At 38.5% G+C, this 18,947-nt stretch overlaps 1 protein-coding gene across 1 annotated transcript in view; it reads right to left on the bottom strand.

The window, feature by feature from the left end:
- Window positions 1-18,947, bottom strand: part of phkb (phosphorylase kinase, beta) — a 195,110-nt gene that overhangs the window by 162,037 nt on the left and 14,126 nt on the right.

Raw genomic sequence — 18,947 nt, 5'->3', positions numbered from 1 at the left:
TGCAATTGTGTGGCATCCCCGTCATTGATACTGCGTCAATCAGGTAGAAAGGAACATGGAATTGATCACTTCTGACAGTTCACACCAGGTCTTTATTCCCCACAAGGGTCTCATAGCCAAGCCTCATTATTTAGTTATTTTGCTGTCACAACCTAGGCCTCCAGTTATCTCTTACTCCCAATAGTAACAGCCAGAGGCTGCAAAGGGTTGTAGATTCAGACAGCTCCATCACAGGCAGAACGTTCCCTGCCACCAAGGACATCTTCAAGAAGGTGGTATCCATTATTAAGGACCCTCACCACCTAGGGCATGCCCTCTTCATGTTACTACCATCGGGGAGGTGATACAGGAGCCTGAAGACCCACACTCAACATTTCAGGAACAGCTTCTTCCCCTCCGCCATCAGATTTCTGAATGGTCCATGAACCCATGAACACTACCTCGTTATTCCTCTTTTGGACTATTTATTTTTGTAACAATAATTTTTATGTCTTGCACTGCACTGCTGCTGCGAAACAACAAATTTCATGACATGTGTCAGTGATAACCTACTCTGATTCAACTTTTCTACTGTTAAGGCCCTAGATTCCAATGGAGATGTCTCATAGTGGACCTGGTGTTCTTTATCTCACTACAATCAAATGGTTATTGTCTTGCTGCTTCCAATTTATTGGGCCTCTGAGACCTTGGGTCTTAATAAAGTGAACTAACTTTCCAATTTATAGCTGCTGCTTAGTGAACCCGAGAGATTGTTACCATCAGGGTGCTGTCCCTCATCTCTTGCAGGCTTTATTCATCTGCTGATCAATCCTGGAGATTCATTCCTTGAATTAAGTTGTTAATTATCTCCTTGATTATACTTCCTTAACATTCTCAGAAAAGTAGACAGCCCATTAATTACCTTTGTATGTGGCAATCTCCAAATGTCAGCTGGAGCTGAACATACTGTACCTTCTTCTATTCTGTGATGGCTTGTTCACAGGCTAATGTGGGCGGCTTCTTGGAAACGTTTTGAATGACATCAGGATGAGTGGGGCCTTGGCCACCTTAGAATGGACATTGGATGAGGACTGGTATGACCACCAGCATGATTACCCTGCACTTGAGGGAAAAGCAGCAAATAGATACAGCTCACTAAAGATACTGTACAGAGTGCAAGGCAAAGAGGACTAGGTTTCTTGACATGTCAGAACCACAGTGCTCAAGAGATTGTGTTGTTGTATCAAGTGGCAGAGACAGACAACCAGCTATCTGGTATATGGGGCTACATTGACCATCAAAGTGCCTTTCATTTAACATTTTTGCTTTAGATATCTTCCAAGGCTATGCAGAGATATATGCAGGATATTTTGGTTAACAGTTTCATTACAAAGGTGACTGATATATAGTCTACCAGAGCCCAAAATTATATGAAATTTGACTGTGGTGATAGAATGAACAGATCTTAAATTGGTATCTCTAACTGCTTCTTACACTTTCAGGGCAATGTGGACTACAGATGTGATATTCTGGAGTAGTTCAGATCTTCTAGGGTATTTATTAACTGCAACTCCACTGCATTAATCAGCAGGTAATTACAAAAATAAAATCATAGACCTGTGGGAGGTTCTCAGGGAATAACCTTTATGCTTTTAAGCCTATGGCAGCCCAAACTCTTTGATATCTAGGAATTTAAGTGCACTTTAGGGTATTTACCAGATGACAGGTGATATCCACTTCAAACCCAGGTGGCAATATCTATCAGAACATAACCCCACAAAATGAATGTCATATGTCTACCAGAAGTAGAATTGACCAATCCGTCATCAGGCTTAAGATGCATTTCATGTGTCAAGACACATTCTCAGTACTCATTAGCTAGGGTGTCCAGAATTGTAGATAACAATATATAGTAGTGAGGCTTATGTGCAGAACACACAAGGTGTACACAACTTGAAGAGAAGGAAGGTGGCGGAAAGGAAGGAAGACTATGCAACATCAGTTGAGCACATTGCTATCAGGGTTGCTAAAGGGCCACTAAGAATGGGCAAGTGACAGCACTCAAGAGTGATGTAATAGAACTAGAAAGGCTGAGATTTACAAGGATGATGCCAGTGTAAAAAGTACCACTAAATTGGGGTTGTTTTCTTTAGAACAAAAGGGGATTGAAGGGAAGTTTCATTCAAGTAGATAAAATGAGGAGGCCAGGAAAGATTGAACAGGAAGGACCGATTTCCCTTGGCAGAAAGGTCAATGACTTGGGGATACAGATTTAAGATTAGTGGGAGTTAAGAAAAATATTTTCACCCAAAAGAGGTGGAAGCCTGGAACTTGCTGCTTGAAATGAACCAAAGGAAATTCTTCCATGGTATTAATTTCCATGATTCTATGGCACAAAACAACAAAGTATGTGATTAAACTGAAGAACAGAAACAGCACATTATGTCCAAACATGCTCACCCATGCATTGTGGCAGCTATTCATTTATCTCCTTCCTTCTGTCTGTACTTCATGTAGCCTTCAGCTATGCAATGCTTAAATGAAACCTCAGAGTTATTGGGCCTACAAGGCATCTGTCCAATATTGATCAATCATAACCTGTGCAGAGGCTCACGAGGTCACTGCATACTTGACAATTCTTTGAAATTGGTGGAACAGTAGTTTGTTTTTAAGTGTATTTATTATTCAGGATCTGGACATCCTTAATTGCTTTCCAAGGCCATTTCACAGGTCTACCTCATTGATGGGTCAGGAATCACAGATAGATCAGATACTTATCCAAGATGGATGATGATAGGCACAAAGTCCTGTGATCCTGCAGCTTCAAATAAACTCCTGTCAAGATCCAGAGAGTTCTGATGTACACATGACAATGGCATAGATTAGATCTGTAAAGGTAAGAATGTTGCAACTGTTTGTTATCAAGATAACCATATTTCACTCTCTTTTGGCAATGTGATGCTCCTGGGCAACCTCCATCTAGACCCATTTCAAATCAGAAAGGTGCTCCTTATTCTTCTTGGCCTATCCTCCAAGGTCTGACAGAACATCAAGTAGGAGCTATTATCTGTTCAGACTCTGAGGGTTCTTTGTCTGATGTTTCCAACTTCAAGCTTTGACAAATTCCATCTTTAGATTGGGTTTTGGGATACTCATGTCCTTAGTCATGCAGATCTCAGCACCAGATCCAGAGGCAATTAGCAATGTTGGTTCTGGGTTAATAAAGCATAATCAAATATTCTGAATTTCTAAGTTTCTCTTGGAGAAAATCAAATTGAGTTCAAGTGAATATCAGGGTTAAAATAGAGACCATTTTGTCACAATACTCAAAGTGTCACCTCTTTTTACCAATTCTTCCTCTGCAATGCAAAAATGTTTATCAATATCCTGATTGCTCAATCTCTTTCCTCCAAATCTCATTCTTTACATTTTAATCAGCTTTAGAATTTCCCGGCTTTATTTTAGGTTGAACATCCTAGTCTCCCTGACATAAATGAACATAAACAAACTTTTGCATTGACATGAACAAACTCAAAGCCACCCAATGGTTTTTAATAAACTTATCTATTCAGAGAACTAGGGCTTTGCTGACGAGCCCAGTATTTATTGGTAAAGCCATTGCAGAAGGCAATTAAGATTTTTTTAAAAATGTATGAGATTGACTAGCAAAACTGAGGTGGGGGTGGGGTCAGTAAAGATGGAAAAGCCCAAGTTCCAAAGGCTTTCCTATTGAGCTCATCCACTTTTCTAGCCCTTCTGATACACTCCCCCTCATCCTCTTCTTCCTCTCCTTTTTGGTTTCCTACATTACTTATCCTTCCCCTGCTTTCACTACCCTTTTTTAATCTCCCTCCCATACCCTCATTCCCTTTCACTTTCCCACCTTTTCTTCATTTCTGCACCCTCTTCCTTTGTTCCCTTAATCCCAGCTCTCCCTTCCTTTAACTTCTTCTATTCTCCTTTACTCTCCCCACTCCATTTTTTGTCACTGCAGTTACCTTTGCTCTTCATAATTTGCAACATCCCTAACACTTCTATCTGGGTGTCAAGTGTTATCAGTGGTCATGGAGAGAGGCAGCATGCCTCTTGTCAACATGCGTTAGAGCTGCAAAATAATGCCTACATCAGGATGGTGCAACCAAATTAACAAAGCAGCTTTAAAAGAAAATACATTTACAAAAGCCAATTGAGTGATGTCAATGAATCTAAGCATTGGAAGCATTAAAGTGATTTCTGAAGGTTCAATCTTATTTTTGTTGCCAGCTACAAGCTATAATTTATGTGCAAGTTTATTTTCCCCACAAATTCTGGCACTACTTTATGGGAGAAAGGTTTTTTTTGGACAGAAAACTAACTCCTGGAGAGTAGATGAAATTACAGTACAAAAAAAAAACAATTGGCAACACTTCACAGGCAAGATATTGGTAAATCTGGTTAATATCTAATAAGAGTTCTGCAAATTAATACATCTTAGGATCATTTGCCTATTGACAGTATGTTCTGACATATTTGTCCCTAATTCTATGTTACTTTTGTGAAGTCTGCAACAGCACTACAGATAACTGAATGTGGTAATCTAGGCAGCAGAATTTCCATTTTTTTTTAAACATGGAATGTGGGTAACCTATGACATGGTTTAAAATATGAAATTGATGTTCTCATCACAATCTTCATCAAATTAATTATGAATGTGGACCCAATTCTAGTTCCAAAAATGCTGGTCACAATCTACATCTTGGTCATGTTATAATTACTTCTATACAAACTTTGGTTAGCAAGTTTACAGATGATACTAAAATAGGTGGTGTTTTAGACAGTGTAGAAAGTTATGAAAAGTTACAAGGGGATCTTTATCAGCTAGGTATGCGAGTTGACGATTAGCAAATGGCTTTCAATCCAGATAAATGAGAGGTATTGCATTTTGGGAGATCAAACCAGGGTAGGACTTGTACAGTAATGGTAGGGCCCTCGAGCATGTTTTGGAACAGAGGGACCTAGGAGAGTGCAAGTGCATAGTTAATTGAAAGCAGCATAAGTAGATAGAGTGGTGAAGGTGTTTGGCACGCTCGCCTTCATCACTGAGTAGGGGAGTTCGGAAGTTATGCTGCAGTTATACAAGACATTGGTGAGGCCGCACTTGGGAGTATTGTGTACAGTTTTGGTCACCCCGTTATAGGAAAGATGTTATTAAACTAGAAAGAGTGCAGAAAAGATTTGCCAGGATGTTGCCTGGACTTGGGGGCCCCAAGTTACAAGGAGAGGTTGTGCAGACTTGGACTTTATTCCCTGGAATGTAGGAGATTGAGGAATGATCTGATAGAGGTTTATAAGATCATGAGGGGCACAGAAAGAGTGAAACCACAGTCTTGCTAAAAGCAAGAGGGCATAGGTTCAAGATCAGAGGCAAGGGATTTAAAAAGGGATATCAGGGGCAGCTTCTTCACGCAAAGAGTGGTGCGTATTTGGAATGAACTGCCAGAAATAGTGGTTGAGGCAGTCATGATAGCAATATTTAAAAGCCATCTAGATAAGTACATGGATAGGAGAGGTTTAGAGGGCTATGGGCCAAACACAGGCAGATGGGACTAGCTCTCTGGGCAACATATTCAGCATGGACAAGTTGGGCTGAAGGGCCTGTTTCCATGCTGTATGACTATAACTAAGTTTCTGCTTGGTCATGCATTTGTGCTGTGCATGGTTGAGGGTCAGGACTAGTCAGAAAAAAAAAAGCAGTGTAGCTTGATCTTTATCCATATATGATTATACATCTACATGTGTGCGATTTAATGAGCTCTAAACAGCAATAATAGAAGTGAACTGATTTTCTTCTTTCTAAGCCAGCACCGTATTACCATTCCAGCTGAGACCAATTAACTTGTATATTTATGGATTAAATCCAAGACTTTTTTGATCTTGTGGTTTAGTTGCTCATCCAATCATTTCATCAAGGTTCAGGCTTAAAATAATTTGACCTGCATCTTACGTTGCAAGAATTGCACAAGTACTTGAAAAAAAAATTATGATTCTTACTGCATGCTCAAGCAATCCAAACTGAATGTAGACACAGGGTCAAAGGATGGACAAGTGGTCAAACAAACAGAAAATATTTCAGGCCCCATTGTTTTAAAGATAATTTGACCATTGCCGATTAAAATGTCCTCTCGCTTGTTTCACCTGATAAGGGGAAAGTTTCTTGCAGTCTACCTTACCAATATCCCTCAATTTTATGCATCTCAATCAGATCCCCTCTTAACCTCCTCTTCAGAGAAAAGATCTAGCCTATCCTCACAAATGAAATGCTCTATTCCAGGCAATATCCTCTTCACCCCCTCCAGTGCCATCACATCTTTCCTATAGTGTGGTGACTAGAACTGCACACAGTACTCCAACTGAGGTCTGACCAACATTTTATAAAGTTGGAGCATAACCCTCGCTATTCTTGTACTCCATATTCTGACTAATGAAAGCCAGTACCTTTGTCTTTTTAACCACATTATCTACCTGCAATGCAACCTTCAAGATCTTCGGACACACACAAAGGTCCCTCTGATCCTCAATACGCCCTAGGACTCTACCATTCATGGTGTATATCCTAGCCTCATTAGTACTCCCAAAATGTATCACTTCACATTTATCAGGATTAAACGCCATCTGCCATTTCTCAGCCTATTTCACCAACACATCAATATCACCTTGTAGCCTAAGAACATCCGCCACACTGTCAACAACTCCACCAATCTTCAAGTCACCTGAAAACTTACTGATGACACCTTCTACATCCACATCCAAATCACTTGTATTTATTTACAAACAGCAAGGGTACCAGCACCAATCCCTGTGGAACACCACTAATCACAAGCATCCAATCACAAAAAAAGCCCTCTACCATCACCCCATATCTCCTACCACCAAACAAATTTTGGATCCATTTTGCCAACTTGCCCTGGATTCCACAGGCCCAAACCTTTTGGATCAGTCTCCCATGTGGGACCTTGTTCAGGGTCTTACTGAAGTCTATGTTAACTACATCTACTGCTTTGCCTCATCAATGCACTTTATTACCTCTTCAAAAAATTAAATCAGATTGATCAGACAAGATTTGCCCTTCACAAAGCCATTCTAGCTATATCTGATCATACCCTGCCTTTCCAAGTAATCATTAATCCTCAATTCTGCCTCCCCCTCCCCCCAATAACTTCCCTAATACTGATGTTAGGCTCAGTGATCTTGCCATGCTTTTCCCTACAGTCCTTCTCAAAAAAAAAGGGGAACCACATTTGCCATCTTTCAGTCACCTGGTACTTCACTTGTGGCCAGTGAAGATTTAAAAATCTCAGCCAGAGCCATAGCAATCTCTTTTCTTGCCTCCCCATAGCAGTCTGGGATAAATCTCATCCAGCCCTGGGCATTTATCCACCTATTAGCCCACTAAGGAATCTTGTACCTCCTCATTACTTATGGAGACTTGTATCAGAATAGAGTTCAAGGTCTGGCTATTAAATTTTTTTTTGTTTTTAAAAAAAAAGGATTAAAAAGACAGTATCCACAAGAGAAGGCCATAACGGAAGCCTCAAGAGAAGCTTAAAGAAACTAAAATCTTTATTCTCAAATAGGCAATGAAAGGTGATTCACTACATGTCATATACACTATACTCTTACAGTTCATTATTGAAAACATTCAGCAATTTTTTCCTCTAAGGGAGCAAAATGAGAAGTACAATATTTCAAAAAAACACAGAAGCCTGATTATAAGTATTCCATTTATGAGATTAGTTTTCACAAGTATACTTTTATTCTGATATGAAATTTGCAGTAGCCATTAACTGCATTCAAGACAAATGAAATTGTGCAAGGAGGGACAAGTTATGCAGTGACTCAGCAACCTAGATGTAGCCTGATCAGAATCTTGACCCCAATTTTCCAGAATGAAACATGACCCAAACATCTATTTGCATGCAAAGAGAATTTTTATGCATGGAAATAAAAAACAGAACAAATGTTTTTTATAAAGTTGATTTTAGATAATTTTAGTTCATATTGGGTTCAGCGCTGCAGAGAGATTACTTGCCAGGATCTTTAACCATGAGGACAGTACAAAAGTTATTGACTAGATATAAAAAAAACATTCAACTTAAAGTATGTCTCTTGTATGTAAATAAAATGCATAGAAATATGTGCACTGCATTAAACTTTAATCCAGCTGCATTAAAAATTCATTTATTATTATTGTAGACTTTCAGCTGTTTCATGGAAGGAATACTTTCAATTTTCAATTAAAAATCAGTTTACTGGCAAGATTAGGTTGTGTCTCACTCATACCATTCACAAATGTGAATGGTAATAATTTTACTCTTTTCAGGTAGCTCAAGGACAGTATACAAACTGAATGTCATTAATTGTTACTGTTCAGTGATGAATAAAAGCTGGCTGAAGAGTCAGTGAACATGTCACTCATTATAACTTAAAAGTATTGCAGGGTTTCAAACAGGTTTCCATAATTTATTTTCCCCAATTTAGAGTTAGAGTTGTAAGCAAAATGACTGTGAGCAGTCCTCCTGATGAAGTGTTGATGAATAGCAAGTTCTAGAATTTAGACGATTGCTGAAACCAGTTTCTTGTTAGTTAATTCCAAAGTATTTAATGAAAGTAATTTAAATTCCCCAGCTGCTGTGATAAGATTTGAACACATACGTTAGTGCTGAGTCTCTGAATTACTGGTACAGTAACTACAGATACAGATCCTACATGGAATGTGAGAAGTTCTCAGAGTCAATATCACCATACCTTTAAGAATCCTCATTGACCATAGCAGAAAGCTGGGGAAGTAAATACACTGTGTTGCCTGCATTAAGCTTACAAAGAGCCAATACGATTTCAGTGGAACACAAGGCCTTCTTTTGCTGTAACAATTATTAAAGTACCTCAATAATGCAAATTAGTACTGCATTTCTGAAAAATAACACCATTATAATTTCAATAAGTCGATAAGCAGAGGGTGGTGGAAGCATACATTTCTGACTGGAATTCTAGGACAGGTGGTACATTGCTGGGATCAGTGCCGACACCTGTATTATTTGTGATACATATTAACTACATGTGAATACATGAGAGATGATTAAAAATATCTGTAGATGACACAAGTGTTGGTGGTGTAGTGGATAATGGGGAAGGTTGCCCAAAGATGCAGCATGATAGGAATCAGATGGAATTTAATCCCAACAAGGCAATGCATTTTGGGAAGTCAAATAGTGGTAAGACGTGTACTGTAAATGGTTGATGAACAGAGGGACCTTGGGGTTCAAGTCCATAGTTCCTTGAAAGTAACAACACAGGTAGTTAGGGTGAAGGCAGCACATGGCATGCTTGCCTTCATATGATTGAGCACAGCATATAAAAATTGGGACTTTATGTTGCAACTTTACAAAACAGTGGTTAGGGTATTGTGCACATATCTGGTCACCACACTTCTCAGAAGGATGCGGTTGCATTGCAGAGGAGATTCACCAGGATGTTGTCTGGACTGGAGGACTTTAGTAAAAGGGAGAGATTGGATAGACTTGATTTATTTTCCCTGGAGTGGAGGCAGCTTAGGGGTGATTTGATAGAGGTACATAAATTTATAAGAGGCATTGATAGACTAGTTAGTCAAAATCTTTTTCCTGTGGTAGGGTTACTAAAACAAAAAGGCCTACGTTTAAGCCAAGAGGAAGGAGTTTTAAATGGGGATTCAAGAGGAAAGTTTTCTTAAAAAAACATGGTGAATGGTTGATATCTGGAACTCTCTTTCAAAGGAGGTAGTAGAGTCAATAAAAAAAATCATTACATTTAGATAGGCACCTAAATAGGAAAGGAACAGAAGGATACAGACCTAATGCAGGCAAATGGGATTAGTGTGGACAGGCAAAAAAGTCAGCATGGATGTGGTGGGCCAAGGGGCCTGGTTCTGGACCGTGCAGCTCTACGACTTTATCTTTCATATCTCCCTAGCTGTCCTTTAGACATGAACAGCATGTACATTGAAAAAGTGCCTAATGGCACCTTTTGTAGTTATCCTCCCAGGGGTTCAGACATCATGTATGCAATAGTTACTGGTTCATTAATAGCTTGATTTGATGGAAGCAGAATTTATTTCAGCTTCCATATAAAAAATCATTAAAATGTTGATTAAAGAAAGATACCATGCCCTTGTTTTAACCCAACCTTTAACACAATCAAATCTCAAAGTGGATTGCATTTCATCAAAAGGAAGGAAAAACTAGGTGATTGAAAGCACTTTTCCTCTCCCTTCTTTAACCAATTCTCCAAGTTCATTACGTGACCACCTTTGTGGGGTGGTCCATGACTCAACATATTCTGTCTTCTGCTATTATTTTGCTCAAAGCAAGACAGAATTACATGATTTATGTTGATCGGAAATAAGTCCAAAAGATTTTAATTGAAAATATTGGCTGGCTACCATGATATTGCTTTCAGAAGCAAAGAAAAAGGACTGAACTAAAAACGAGAAAAGTAAAACAATGCATTGATACAATAAAAAAAGCTAAATGCATTCTAGAAATTCGTTACATTTCACATTGCCTTAGATTCTAAACTGCAACAAAAATGTATTGCCTCATGTCCTTAGTGCTTTAACATGAAATATTGATCAAATATGCAATTAAGCCAGATATAGCTTACATAGTTCCACTTCAACATTACTGCTACCAGAAATTGCACCAATCAAGCATACTGCATGACACTCCATGAAACATGATAAATTGCACAGATACAAGCATCACTCTCAACCAGCCATTCCACTTCAAATACATTAAAATTATCCCCATTAAACTGGTCAGCCAACAACAATAGCATTATTAGTGTTCTTACAATTGACATTTAATGGAAGGAGATGGTCACAGGTCATAAATTTAAGGTGAAAAAATGTTTTCGCAGAAAATCACTATCCTGCTGCAAGTATCAACCAGATTTCATGTTTACAGTACAACTTAAGGTTAGCAGCATATTTAGTGAATTTTAAAATAGATCTTCCTTTTAAAAAGGAAGACTGTCCTTCTGAGGCGGCTTTCATCGTTGAGCAAGTACTCTTACTACTTTGTCACCTAGTAAATTTCCACTCAAACAATTTCACATCATACACACAAAACCATATATAGGAAACAGGACGGACTTCCTATTTAATATTTAATTGTCCATTATTCATTCTGGATATGGCAAGACTGCAGAGCTCTCATTTGGTTGGTTGATTTTAAGACCATTTGGCTATTTATAGCTTGCTGCTTCTACTCTTTAGCAAACACGTGGTCCTATCGAGCTCAGCAATCCAGGTAGCCAGAGTTGCATCTAAAATGGAATTAAAATGCAGCCTCTAAAATATCAGTACAGGTTGTTTGTCTCTTGTTCCTCATTAAAACCTGAATTGAGGGGGCTAGTTTTGGGTTTAAGATTTTTTGTAAATTTACATTTTTAGCTGAAGGCTACTCGTTTCTGGATGTTCAAATACCTCACACGTAGAGAAAAATGCAAAATGACTTTATACAAAACTAACACAATCTGTACTTACTGATCACTTCTAATGGCCCAAGTACTTGCCTTTTGCTTATGGTTTGGTAGAGAACAGTCTGTGAGATGCGTCCATTATTTGATGGAAGTCAGAAAAGTCAAACATCAGATGCCTGTACATTTAACTTCTAGTTCCATCGCTGACTCAGAACTGAGTCCAGTGACAGAGAATAAACATCCTGAGATAAGGAGCAAGATACATTCTGCATCCAGCAACTCAGCTTTACAAAATTAATAGCAGGACTTCATTTATTTGAATGGAGTCACTGACCTGCATTGAATAGATCATTGCAGATTAAATAGATAATTGTGGCACAACTGGTAAAGCCACTGCCTCACAGTGCCAGAGACCCAGGTTCAATTCTGACCTTGGGTGCTGTCTGTGTGGAGTTTGCATGATCTCCCTGTGATGGGGCAGAATTCTTCTGGGTGCTTCAGTTTCCTCCCACATCCAAAGATGTGCAAGTTGATAGAACCACCGCAAAATTGCCCTTAGTGTATAGGTGAGCATTAGAATCTGGGAAGCTGATGAGAATGTGAGAAGAATAAAAAAAAGGCTTTATAAAGATTTGTGTAAATGGGTGCTTAATGGTTGGTGTGGAGTCGGTGGGCTGTATCTCTGACACTGCAAGTTGTTTGGTTTTTTTTGTTTGTTTTACTTGATCTTAATGTTTTTAATCATTACATTGTAGTTTTAGTAACCTTCTGTATCTTTAATGATTTTTTTTTAAATACTTGAATCTTTTTGAACAGAGTTCTTTTGGACGTGCTGAGCCACAAAAAATACATTTGGAGAAATAGTGCGGGAGGCAAGTACCAAGGGCAAGCTGGATTCTACACAATCTAGCCTAATAACTTCTTTGCAAGTATGATGCTGAAATGTAAAGAAATTCTCCTACCATCTACTTTATCTGAAATTTGTTTAAATATTAGCAAGAGCAAAGTAGGTTAAGGCTGCTTAACCTTTTATATGTTTAAGGCAGCACATGGTTCAATCCTTGAACAGCAATGCACAAGTTGATCTCACCCTAATCAGTAATACTAGGTGCTATCACTATGCTCATCACCAAGAGGATAATTTGCATGACAAGCCGAGTTGGTGGGGGAGAAAAACAGGAAAGCAGGAAATGAAGCTCCAATACCTGCTGAGTAATCAATTCCCCACAGAAATAAATAAATCAGAGATGACTGCTGAGTTAAAAGGCAAATTTGGCCTCAGTCATGTTGTCACCCAGAAGTTCTCAAGGATGCATCAGTCCAAGTTTAGTATCTAACATAAACCTGTCTCACAATAAGCAGCATGAGTCATTACCTACAGGCAAGGAGAAAGAAAAAGATAATTTGCAGTCAAAAATTGTTGGTTTTAGAAGTACTTATTTAACAAAATAGATGGGCTGAAATAGATATCATCCACCCACCAACTCCTACAAAGCAAGTTATATATCACTGCTACTCCTCCCAATGACTTAATAATTTAGTAAAAATGCTCATTATTTCTTTTAACTTCAAGCCTGGTTAACAAAAAACGGCTCACCATAAGCCACAGGTTGGCACCAACATTTCTAACGGACAATAAATTGAGAATTACAGCAAAAAAAAGACACAAATGTGGAGAAAATAGGACAGAAATAATTGGCTTAGCACAGCTACTGCAAGACAAAAAGATGCAACATTGGTAAAACACAGTAAGAACTCAAATATTGTTCATGCTCTTTCCACAGAGAAAGACCAGGTGGAAATAGTATCACGTATTTAGGTAAAATAGGTTTACAAGCTGCTAAGTATTCTTTCACATAGACACTCCCAGAAAGCAGTTACTGCCCACAATGATATCTTCCAACACCACCAAGAATTCAGGAGAGACCGGGTACTTGGCATATTAGTCTTGGATAATCAGCAGCAGCCACAAAGCAAACTCAGCAGATTTTTCTGTATTCAATGACCAAAAAAATTGTCCATTGCTTTCTTTGTAAATACTGGAGATACAGTATATCTTGTTCCTGGAAAATGTATAACAAACATGGAGTGCACAATACACAAACTCAAAATGTAGTCTTAAAGTAGTAGGATTAGGACTGCTCTACAACAAATCAGAAGCTAACCTAATACTTTAGCACAAGGATAGTTTATTTAGCTGTAGGATCATCTCCTACAGGCACCAGAAAAATTAGTCAAGTTGTTGTATCAGTCCTCAAGTTTAGGATCTATCTGCCATCCTTATCATAGATTGGAATACAAGAGGAAACCAGTGTGCCCAGGAAAAGTCCACCTGGTCAGAGAGAGAACATGCAAACTGCAAACAGACAGCACCAGAGGTCAAGATTGAACACAGGTTGCTGGAGCTGTAAGACAGCTGCACTACCTGCAGCACAAAGTCAACAAATCACTGTGGAAATCTTGCGATACTCAAGCAACCCAGATGCCGCTCAGTGGAATCAGAGCAACTTACCAGATGATTCAATAAAACTGTATTTTCCCCAAACCTCCTGATTAATGAGTCTAGAAAATACTCACTTATTCCTGGGGTTATAGTAAATTCTTTTGTGGAAATGAAACAATGAACAACTTGCAAAATTAATGCACTGATTTTTCCAGAATACAATTTGTTTAAAAGTATAATTTGCTTGGGAAAGCCAGTGAAGGAACAAGATAAATACTAAATGTAATGGCAATTATTAGTAGCAATTAATTTTTTTTGAAAAAGACTGGACAAGAAGGAAAAAATGCTACTCATTTCATTTCAACTACAAATTACAATTGTATAATATGTTTGCTCAGGTAAACATTGAAAATCTGAAACACTTATGGACATATACCATTTCAGATTTAATTATGCAGCACGAAGGACAGTTCTGTACAATTACATTTTTACCACAATGGAGTTACAGCACAGATATTGTTGCCAAGAGGTATATAGAATGTACCAAAACAGACAGTCCAAAATAGTGTCAGAGCAAGTATCTAACTATAGCTTCATTATATCACAGCAATAACATGAACTTTGTGGGATGGTAATACAAGACTCCCACATGATCATGTTTCATTCAAAGTAGCAATTGGTGTTGAATTCACTTTGACTTGCTGTTTAAATTGAGCAAAACAGTTTAGATTTATATTTACTTTTATCTGACATTTGATACACTTTAAGGTGATAAAATAAATAAAAATGTGTGCTCGCCAAATGTTTAAATCTCAACATTACCAGCATTCAACTAGACTGTATGCTCACAGCCTTAGACCTTCAGTCCAGGCAACAAATCATATAGTAGAAGAATAAATCCATTAGGTGGTTACAGATATTTCTACTTCATGATCTTTCATCAATTGTGTGCAAAAATAGGTACAATTGATATGGCTATGGAAAAAAATACCTGTACATATGTTGCAAGAGACTATAATAGCAGAGAAATGGGAATTGGCATTCCCCTTCAATTCAAATAAATATTCACTCAATTAGCTACCCTTGTTGTTCTACACAAGGACATTTTTTCATTCACATTTCTTTACATATGCAGATTAGAACACATCTATATTTAAAAACACACGTTAACAAAAAAGGGTTCCTATGCTCCAACAATTTCTTAAAAGGTAATAGATTCACAGTATGCAGCACAGAAATAGGCCCTTCAGCCCAATTCATCCATGTCAACCAAGATGCCTATCTACACTAATCCCATTTGTCTGCATTAGGCCCATATCCCTCTAAACCCTTGCTAGCCACATACCTGTCCAAATGTCTTCTAAATATTGTAATTGTACCTGCCTCTATCACCTCCTCTGACAGCTTGATCCATATATCCATTGTGTGGAAAAACTTGACCCCAATGTCCCCTTTAAATCTTTCCCCTCTCATCTTAGACACTGCCACCCTGGGAAAGTAATATCTACCCTATTTAGGTCCCTCATAATTGTATAAACCTCTACAAGGTCACACTTCAGCCTCCATTGTTCCAGGGAAAACAGTCTTTCATTACATTTCAAGCCCTCCAGAAATGCAGACAACATCTCTGTGAATCTTTTCGGAATCCTCTCTTGCTTAACAATCAGAACTGCACACAATACTCCAAATGCAGACTAACCAACAATTTATACAAAGGTAACATGACATCCCAACTCCTATACTCCATGCCTCAGCTGACAAAGACAAGCATTCCATACGCCTTCTTCACTACTCTATCTACCTTTAGTGCCACTTTAAGGGAACTATGTACTTGTACCTCAAGATCTCACTGTTCAATAACACTCCCCAGATCTCTGCCAGTCACTGTGCATGGCCTGGCCTTGTTTACCTTCCCAAAATGCATCACTGCACTTGTCAGAGTTAAATTCCATCAGCCATTCCCTTTCCCAGTCGATCCATATCCTGTTGTAACCTTAGACAACATTATTTACTGTCTAAATACCAAAATTGGAAGTAATCTGCAAAGTTACTAATCACATAACCTACATTCTCTTCCAAATTAATATATATAAAAAATAAAGGACCCAGCACCCATCCCTGTGACATGCTACTGGTTACAAGTCTCCAATCTGATACCCCAAATAAATTCATTCATAAAATATCTCATACCTTTGCCCACAGAAATGAATACCAGGGCCTCGGCCTTAGCTCAGTGGCAGCAACCCTCACTGAGTATGAGTCAGTTGTTTGTGGGTTCAACCCACACTCCTGAAACTCAGCTTGACAATTCAAGGAAATGCTAAGGCTATTCTCCAGTAGATATCTTCTTTCAGTTTAAGTAATTAAATCATAGCATTTGTGGAAAAAAGATCCCATGCACAGTTGTTCAAAGACAAAGCATAAATTAGTGAAACCCACGTGTCAATTTGCCTGCTGTATGGAATAGTTTATGCAGAATATCAACCAGACTACATCCAGAGTTGTAGAAATGCACTGTGACAGAAAATTATGTTTCCAGTCTGTAGTTAAGTTTTTTTTTTCCCCAAAATGGTCTTCAAATGCAGTTGAGCAAGAAGCAGTGCTATTCAGCTCAGCACACAAGCATAAAGGACAAAAGTAAGTTAAAGACTGCAGAAGATAGTTAAGTGTATAAGGTCCCACAAATCCTCTAATTAATTATGAGGAAGTACTTGTTGAGAAAGTACAAGTAGACTGCGCCAGTAATACAGGGAAGAATTCAGTGCTGGCACTTCGAAGCAAAGGAGATTTTCTTTTTTATTTTTGTTCCTCACTCACGCACAGGATCTGGGAATGAATGTCCACTCTTGATTTCCCTGGAGAAGGTGATCATTGCTCAGTTCAAGTTGTGAAAATACTCCATTGCTGGACTTAGACAGGTGGAATGCATTGCATCCAACTCCTGATATGCTTTTTAGTGCTGGAAAGGCTTTGAAGAGTCATGGTAGGAAGTTACAGTGCAGAATAGCCAACCTCTGTTCAACACTGTAATCATAGCATTTGTGTATTTGGTCCAGTTAGGTTTAATTGTTGACCACCTTCCCTCCTCAGGGATGTTAATGGTCAGTATTTTACAATGATATCGCCACTGAATGACAAGGGCAAGTAGTTAGACTCTGTTGTAGGAAATGGTCACTTGCACTCCAGAAAGATAGAGAATGTTACTTGTTACTTTTAATCTGTAGCTGAATGTTATCTAGGTTTGACTACATTCAGAACATGAACTTTATTCATTTCCAATAGTAGTTCCTCAAAGTGATTGTACAATCATCAACAAACATCACCATTATTAAAAGATAATTATGAAGCAACTGGAGAATGTCAATCCCATAGCACTGACAAAAGTACAAGTGCCCAATGTCATGGGACAAATATTTTTATTAAATCAATTACTCAAAAGGAAACATTAATTGCTCATTTCTAATCGCCCCTGAGCAATTTCAGGCCAATTGCACTGGAGTGTGCAAAGTCACATGTAGACAGATCAGATGAACTATGTAAGTTTTTAAAGGCAATAAGCTAGTTTAAGCACAAGTATTAATAGTATCAGTAACATTAGCTTTTTTTTTTATAAACACAACACATGAAAATAGAGGCAGTTGTACCCCCCTTCCCCAAGCCTGCCCTGCCATTCAAAATGAACATGGCTGATCTATGCTGGCCTCAACTCCCCTTTTGTGCCAATTCCTCATAACGTTCACTTCCTCAAATCTTTCAAATAGTTAACCATCCGCACCTTAAATTTATCTAATGATCTGGATTCCAACAATCCCAGGATCAGAGATTTCCAGAGATTCACTATCCTCTGGAGAGAAGAAATTTCTACACGCCTCAGTTTTAAATGGCCAGCTACATTTTGTAGCTACGTTCCCTTGTCTGTGACTCTCCCATGAGTGAAAGCATCTCAACGTCTAACCTGTCGTGCGCCTTTAGGATCTTGTATGCTTGAATAAAGTCACCAGTCATTCTTGTAAACTCCAAGGAATACAAATCCAAACTTTCCTGACTCTCTTGATAGGGCAACAGTCTCATCCCAATTAACATGGTGAATCCCCTTTGGACTGCCTCCAATGCTACTATATCCTTTTTTTGGGCAAGGGGACCAAAATTGTCCACAGTGTTCCAGATGTGGCCTCACCAACACCCTGTACTACTATAACAACCCCTCTCCCGTTCTTAAGTTCCAACCCTTTTGCTGTTTGCCTTCTTAACTACTTGTTGGACCTGCAGACTAACTTTTTGTAATTCATGCTCAAGAACAGCTAGCTCCCTCCGAACTTCATTCATTTGCAGTCTCTCTCCATTTCAATAACAGTCCACCTTTTGACTTCTGACCACAGTGCCTGACCTCGCACTTCACCACATTAAACGCCGTTTGCCAGGATTTTGCCCAACCACTCAGCCAAACATATCCCATTGCAGAATCACAATGTCCGCATCAAATATGCCCTTACACTTATTTTCATATCATTGGTAAACTTGTTCCGTCCCCCAAGTCATTAATGTAGATAGTAAACAATTGAGGGCCAAGAACCAATCACTGGGGTATTCTTCCAGTTACATCCTTCCAGCTGGAAAATGACTCATTTATTCCAACTCTTTTTTTTAATGTGACAGCCAGTTTTCAATCCATGTTCACACACTCTCCCCACCATTACCTCGGACTCTTAAATTCAGCCTCTTAAGTGGCACCTTAGAAATCTAAATATATCTACAGGTTCTCTACTATCAACTCTCCCTGTCACATTTTCAAAGAATTCAAGTAAATTTGTCAAACACAATTTACCTTTCTTAAAACCATGTTGACTAAGTTTGATTGTATTCAGCTTTACTAAATGGTTGGTTATTTCGCTTTGATTATTGACTCTAGCATCTTGCAACAATAGATGTTAAATTAACTGCCTATAGTTTCCTTCCTTCTGTCTTCCTTTTTTGGAAGGAGTGTATTTAAACAGATTTATTTAATTACTTTCAATTTGAACTACTGACC

This window comes from Pristis pectinata, chromosome 13 (assembly GCF_009764475.1).
Source record: "Pristis pectinata isolate sPriPec2 chromosome 13, sPriPec2.1.pri, whole genome shotgun sequence".
Taxonomy (NCBI): Eukaryota; Metazoa; Chordata; class Chondrichthyes; order Rhinopristiformes; family Pristidae; genus Pristis; species Pristis pectinata.
Note: the sequence above shows the minus strand (reverse complement) of the source record. Positions and strands in the feature narration are given on the sequence as shown.